General features: G+C 33.0%; 1 long non-coding RNA gene across 1 annotated transcript; it reads right to left on the reverse strand.

Moving 5' to 3' along the window:
* Positions 1-3,104: 3,104 nt before the first annotated feature.
* On the reverse strand, positions 3,105-6,441 carry LOC107760456 (uncharacterized). The gene is made up of 2 exons (XR_001642399.2): positions 5,595-6,441; positions 3,105-5,299 (listed from the first exon to the last, which is right to left on the reverse strand). It is a non-coding gene; the product is annotated as an uncharacterized LOC107760456 (long non-coding RNA).
* Between the last annotated feature and the right edge of the window lie 359 nt (positions 6,442-6,800).

The raw sequence follows: 6,800 nt of genomic DNA on the forward strand, positions 1-6,800 counted from the left end.
AACGACAAAGAGATTAAACACCATCTCTCTACTAACATTTTAATTAATTCAACACATCTTAGGATTATTATATTGAATTGTATTGCCATTTCATTTGAAAAGTTTTAATTTTTTTTAGAGAATTTATTTTTATTTATCTAATTATTTTATTTAATATTATTTCACGTAGGCGTGATTCTAATGGACAAAAAACATAGTTGAAATAATGTGACTGACAATAATTGTCCAAAAAGAAATAAAAATTAAGAAGAGAATTTTTCTTTTCAACTTCATAAACTTGTGAAATGTTTTGTGCTAAGTAGATTATTAGAAAAATCTTATTAAAATATATGTCAAACTTAAGGAATTATTTAGGTTAAAATTTGGTATATGTCCAAGGTTATGATTAGAAGAAGAAGAAAAAAAGATGACTTTTCGTAAGAAGAGAGCAAACCCTGTCATGCGTTGGATATTGGTTTGATTGTTATCTGAGAAGTTTATGATGATGGATGTGAATTTTTCAAAAGTACCCTTGGCATTCTTTTTTCTTTTTTCTTTTTTTGGGTGGGGGTGGGGGGTTAGGTTTAGATACCCCACAAAATTATGAATAATCATTTGGGGTTCTGTAAAATTAATCATATGATTTGTGAGGATCCTCAACATTAGCTTGACATTATCCCGATATATTTGTGGCCTAGTGCTCAATAAAGTAGGTTGAAAATAGTAGCGGATTCAGCTTGCGATTTATGGATTCACGTGAACCTAATAGCTTTTGTCCAAACAGAGTAAATGTGTTCCAAAAATTCATTAAATATCTATAAATATTTAACCGAGTTACTATTGAAAATTAATCGAGGTAGTTGCAGGAACTCATAAACATTAAATTTTGGATCCGCCTCTGGTTGAAAATGATGAGATTATTGGTTCAAAATTCAGTGGAGGCAAAAATATTATTAGGTGACTTCTTGCCATCTGTTGTCTCAGCCAGATAGACCGAATTACTCGGTACTTATGTTGGTGGGAGACAACAAATATCAGCCAAAGCACGCACAAGCTAACCCAGACACCATTTATAATATCACAAAAATTAATAACTGAAATATTACAAACTAAAGGAAATACATGTATTCCTGCCTCTAAACACACATGATAAAATTCAAATATATACTAGTAGTACTTGGTATAACTCATTACTTATCACTATGATATTCTCAAAGGAGCCCAGCTACAGGCAAAAGATGAAGCTAAAGATGAAGATTTTAAAACTAATGAGCATTATTGGCTCCTTTAGCTGGAGGATTCCCTTTGCCTGGGGTGTGTGCAGTATTTGGTCCACCTTCACCTTTGTAGTCTATTGTCACATCCACAGCTAAAAGCTTGCGCATATACATTTGGCTACTCACCTGCGCCATAAATTAAGTTATATACACATTAACATTTTACAAATTTGTTACTCTATTAGCGCAGTGCAGTTTAACATATTAGAGCAGGTTAATTATATCAATTAATGTTTTAGATGCCCCTACGCATAAACATACGGATATGAATACCGATTCAGATGGAGCTAGAAAGGCTCATTTGACTGATCCATAAACTCTTGTCGGAACAAATAACAAACAATGATTTCACTTTGTATTTATAAAATGCTACTTCAGAGAAATATTGTGACAAAAATATCACACAATCAGAGGCGGACCTACTTCATTGAGGGGCCACCGGGCCCCGTAACTTTTGCAAAAATCTAGTATACTCATGTGTATACACCTTAAAAATAATTATATAAATAATTTGGCACCCTGAACACTAAAAGCTTTTAATGGGCACTAATAAAAAAAATAATGATGCTCCCGTCATGTAAAAATTCCGAATCCGCCTCTGCGCACAGTGCAAATAATCTATATAATACTCCGGTTAACATGCTTGAGAAGTACCTTTCTCTGCAGGCTATTTGGCCTTGACATTTCTTCTATGCCATTGCTTCTACCTATAGAACAAGAAAAAACTTGATAAGTTGGTATAATTAACAAATTAAAAACCAGTGAATTTTAAAGTTAGAAAACCAAGCTGATTAGCATAGTTTCTACAAAAGTATAAAGTTGTTCACCTGGCCATGAGCTAATGAAGAGGAGATAGACAACAAAAATAAGAGTCTTCATATCACTACACTTGCAGCTTCTAAGCTAAAGAAAATACTTTTAAAGTGTTGCCAAGATTGTTTGAGTTACTTGAAATTGAATTGAAGAAGATTAAAAAACAGCAGCTTTAATAATGGCATTTGCAGTATACAAGTTACGTTACTAGTGCGCCTGTCTTTGTACAAACTTCACTCGAAGACTTTGTTGAATAATTCACAAAATGCAATTCACTTCATCTGTCACCTAAAGATAAAGTCAACTATCCATATTTTCAAATTTAATTATTTGTACTTGGTGGAGCCTTAGATGTCAAGATTTTCGACAAATAAGCCGGGAATTTCGCTTAAAATGTTCAAGATTTAATATACATGTATAATAAGTAATTTTTTATTTACATATGCCGTATAATTTTTTATATCACTGTATAATTTTTCGATAAAGGGTATTCAAATGACCAGCCTTCATTGTACACCGATGTTTTTAACTTTTGTGCATGGTCTAGCAACAATGTCAATTTTTTATAAGTAGCGGATCTAACCATGAGTTTGCGGGTTTGATAGAATCATGTCCATCAAGGTGGAACCATATATATATATGCCCTAAAAATAAAATAAATATACATTTTAGAATTCATTCTCTCACCTCGTAACTTAAAACATCTATATTTGAAATCCTGTAGATAGCATCGTTACTATAGTGTTAAATATGTATAATTGAGCCACTTCATGAACAAAATTGAGTAAAAGTTTGAATTATAGGTTGTATTGATGTTCTGGTTAACCTCACCACATAACGCACTAATAGTCCATTAGTGAGTAAAGTTTGTAAGGTTTGATGTCTTAATCAACTAATTTTCATATGCTTGAGAGGAGCTTCTTCTTCTTCTTCTTCTTCTCCCTTTTGTTTTATTTTTGTCACTAGATGCTGACTGCCCATGCAGAGCACGGCCCAACGACCAACACTTCAACAACAACAACATCAGAATCCTAGGATAAGTGATCAACTTTATTAATTAACACCAAATATTATATAGTAAGTTATATACATCTTGTAAGTTAGTCTAAAAGTTAACAGGTGCAGACATTTGCATTCTCGTGTGTATATCGCAGATACATCTTCAAATTTGTATGTGCATTCTGGTGTGTATATTGCAGATGCATCTCCAGAACATCAATAGTTTCTTTCTTTTAGCTTGCCCATAGTATTCGAAACGGCCTTGTGTTCCTATCTTCCTTCCGAAAGATGTTGGTAGCGCCTTTTAGATCACCAGGGATGATTCCATTTAACTACAACACTTGCATTGTTGAGTAGCTATGGGACAATGCAAAGAAAAACTTAAGTTACTGGAGCAAAGTTAAAATCTATTACATAAGGTGTAACCTTTTGTCAAACAATCATTGTGCAATGTTGTTCAAATAAAACCAATAACTATGGATAGGAGGGCTAGAAGTAAAGAGCCTATGTGAGTTATGTGAGAAGAGGGCTTAAGGTTAAAAGCTTATAGCAAGAGCTGACAGAGTAGTTCCCATCATTATCCTTTTTCCGGATCATTCTGTTGTAGGAAGAGGAATTGCATAAAATCTGCAACATTTTATCAGCAATGCACAAAATGTCTTCATCAGTTATCCGGTAACTTAGCTTACAGAGATAGATAAGTTTAGTAGAAACGTAGTTTTAGTAAGTATTATCATATATTGTCAATGTAACCATATCTCTCTTATTTGATACACAAATATTGATGCTTTCTCAACAAAAGAAATAGTACGGACAGATTGTTCATACTTCTGTTCACGACCAAGGCAAGAGCTGCACATAAATAATTTTATAGTGAGTAGTACCATATGTTGTCATTGTAACCATACCTCTGTTAAATGTTATAGAAGGTTCTTATTTGATACATAAATATTGATGATAAAGTATTCTTTCTCCACAAAAGAAAAAGTACGGTCAGATTGTTCATACTTCTGTTCAAGACTAAGGCAACAACTGCACATAAATAGTTTTATAGTGAGTAGTACTATATGTTGTCAGTGTAACCATGTATCTCTTAAATATTATATATTATTTGATAAATAAATATTGATGATAAAGTATTCGTTCTCAACAAAAGAAAAAGTATGGTCAGATTATTCATACTTCTGTTTATGATCAAGGCAAGAGCCTCACATAAACATGAAAAATTAGTAAGTTTGCCAGAACCAAGTTGCTACTTAGATGAATAAGTTAATAACAAGACTGGTCAATATAGGCGATATTAGTACCTACATGTATCTGCATATGTTGCAATATAAGCAATAATACTAGCTACAATGTAAGTGCTACATAAGAAGAAAAGGGAAAAAACATCATTCAATGTGTATGAGTAATGCTAAGTGCACAGGTATTTATGTTAGATATGTTTGATTTGGATTAATGAAGTTCACTTAGATAACACATCAAATTGTATTAGAAGAAAAGAATCCACAATCCATGAGATACTGTAATTATAGAGTACCTGGCATTGAAAAGGTATATATATGCAACATCCTATAAAAAAATGAATGATTCCCTTTTTAAATACAAAAAGAGCATCAAACTTAACATGCATAGGGCTTCCAGATGAAAGTGTCACAGAACCATCGAAGACAAATTGATGTTTTCCATATGGATATCCTAAAACGCTGGTCCATCAAATTGACCTTAAACGTTATAATTCAACAGCACAAGCATCCTAACTTTCACTTCTTTCATTTCATTTAAATATGCAATCAACTTGGCTTTGTCTTGTCGATTAACTGAAGCGAGGGTGGCCGAAGCCACGACCTTTGCTTTTCTTAACTTTCTTCTTAGGATTTTGTGTTGTGCAAGGGGAGACTGTTAAATAAATCTTATACTATGTACCTAAACTTCAAAAGGACCATCGCAATCTAACAGCGGGAAAAAAAAGGCTTCACACTAACACACCATTAGAATTACTAAATGGTAACACTGTAACAAAATAAAAAATTGTACCCTTTTTGCTTTCAAGTACAAAGAATTGTTTTAAAAGTTCATCCCGACTTACTTGAAAGAGTATCTTTTTGTCAGTTACCTCTCTTTGACACTCATATTTTCAACTTCCTCTTTTTAATTTTTTTTAAGTTTATGTGAACAAAAGACCACAGGCCGAGTTTCACGTCTTCCTTGGAGCTTTCTCTTGTTCCATCCTATCAAACATCAGTTAGGAGGTAGCTATTAGCGGATGCATCACCTTCCACGTACACTTTCAAAGAGACCGAAGAAATTTCGAATCAATAAATGAAAATATTTGTCTCAAAGATATCAATAACGACGAAAGATAAATATATAAAATGTTTCAATAAAAAAAGTTCATTTTTTAGATTCGACATAGAAAAGCGTAAATAAAGAACTTCATCAAAAAAAAGAAAAAGAATAACAACCCAGTATAATCTCATTAATGGGGTCTGAGGAGGGCAGTATGTACGCAGACCTTAACCCTACCTTGGAGTAAAGAGGCTATTTCCGATAGACCCTCGTCTCCCTCCCTTCAAGAACTCCCCACCTTCCTCTTTGGGATGACTCAAACTCACAGCCTCTTAGTTAAAAGTGGAGGGTGCTTACTAGTAGAGTAGCCCCTCTTCGTCAAAAAAAAAAAAAAAAGAAGAAGAACTTCATAAAAAAAAAACAGAATAGTGAAAGCAAATGCTCAAAGGAATCAGTAAGCACACAATAACATAAGATGGACAAGACATATCATCAAATACCATATATGCATAGTCTACTTCAATAGCTTTTATTTCTTTGTCGCGATATAGGAAAGATTGGCTCCTTTAGTGTAATCCAAATTTATCTTCTTTGTCTGCATTGCCCTTTTTTATTATTTTATTGGCTTAGGTATACAAATGATTAAAACAAATTGGGGCGTCTATTCCGGGAATTGTTACAACGAAGAATCTATACTTCAAGTTCTTTTGTGAAGTTCTATCTTCCACATCAGAAAGATTCCTTTTTGATAATTTAATAAAAATTAGCCCAAAATTATAGGGGGGGAAAGTACCTTGGAAATTATAACCAAGATATATGTCTTGTGAAACAGATATAGAGAAAAAAAGCAGACAAAAACATAACAAACAATGAAAAAGGAAAGGACTTTAGGATGAAGAAATATGTAAACCCAGAAAACTTAGCTTATGGAGAGAGAGATTAAGGGAGTGCTTCTTAAAAGAGAGAGACATTGATTCAAAGGGAAAGATACAGATTATGCAAAGAAGTATCTGTGACCTAAGTGGTAGATTTACCAATTTATCCCTCAAAATATGCGAAATTTCGAAACTACCCTTGGTCGACCAACTTCTCTCCTAAGTGGTAGATTTACCAATTTATCCCTCAATATATGCGAAATTTCAAAACTATCCTTGGTCGACCAACTTCTCTTTCCTATATAATATATAATAAAATATAATACTAGTGGGAATGGCATGTGCTTAGCTCGGGCCCAAACTTCATAAAAATAGTAGATTATATTAATTTATAAAGAAAATAAAGTACTTTCTATAGGGAGTAACTTGCATTATGATCAATTATGTATTGAGATATATGAGTTGATTTGTTAAACATTATGATATATGAGCCGAAGAGCGTCGCAATCACTTTAAATGATCCTTTGGAAGGCAGTAAGTTTCTTTCGATTTAGTCTTAGAAACTTGG

Source organism: Nicotiana tabacum, chromosome 23, assembly GCF_000715075.1.
Source record: "Nicotiana tabacum cultivar K326 chromosome 23, ASM71507v2, whole genome shotgun sequence".
Classification (NCBI taxonomy): Eukaryota; Viridiplantae; Streptophyta; class Magnoliopsida; order Solanales; family Solanaceae; genus Nicotiana; species Nicotiana tabacum.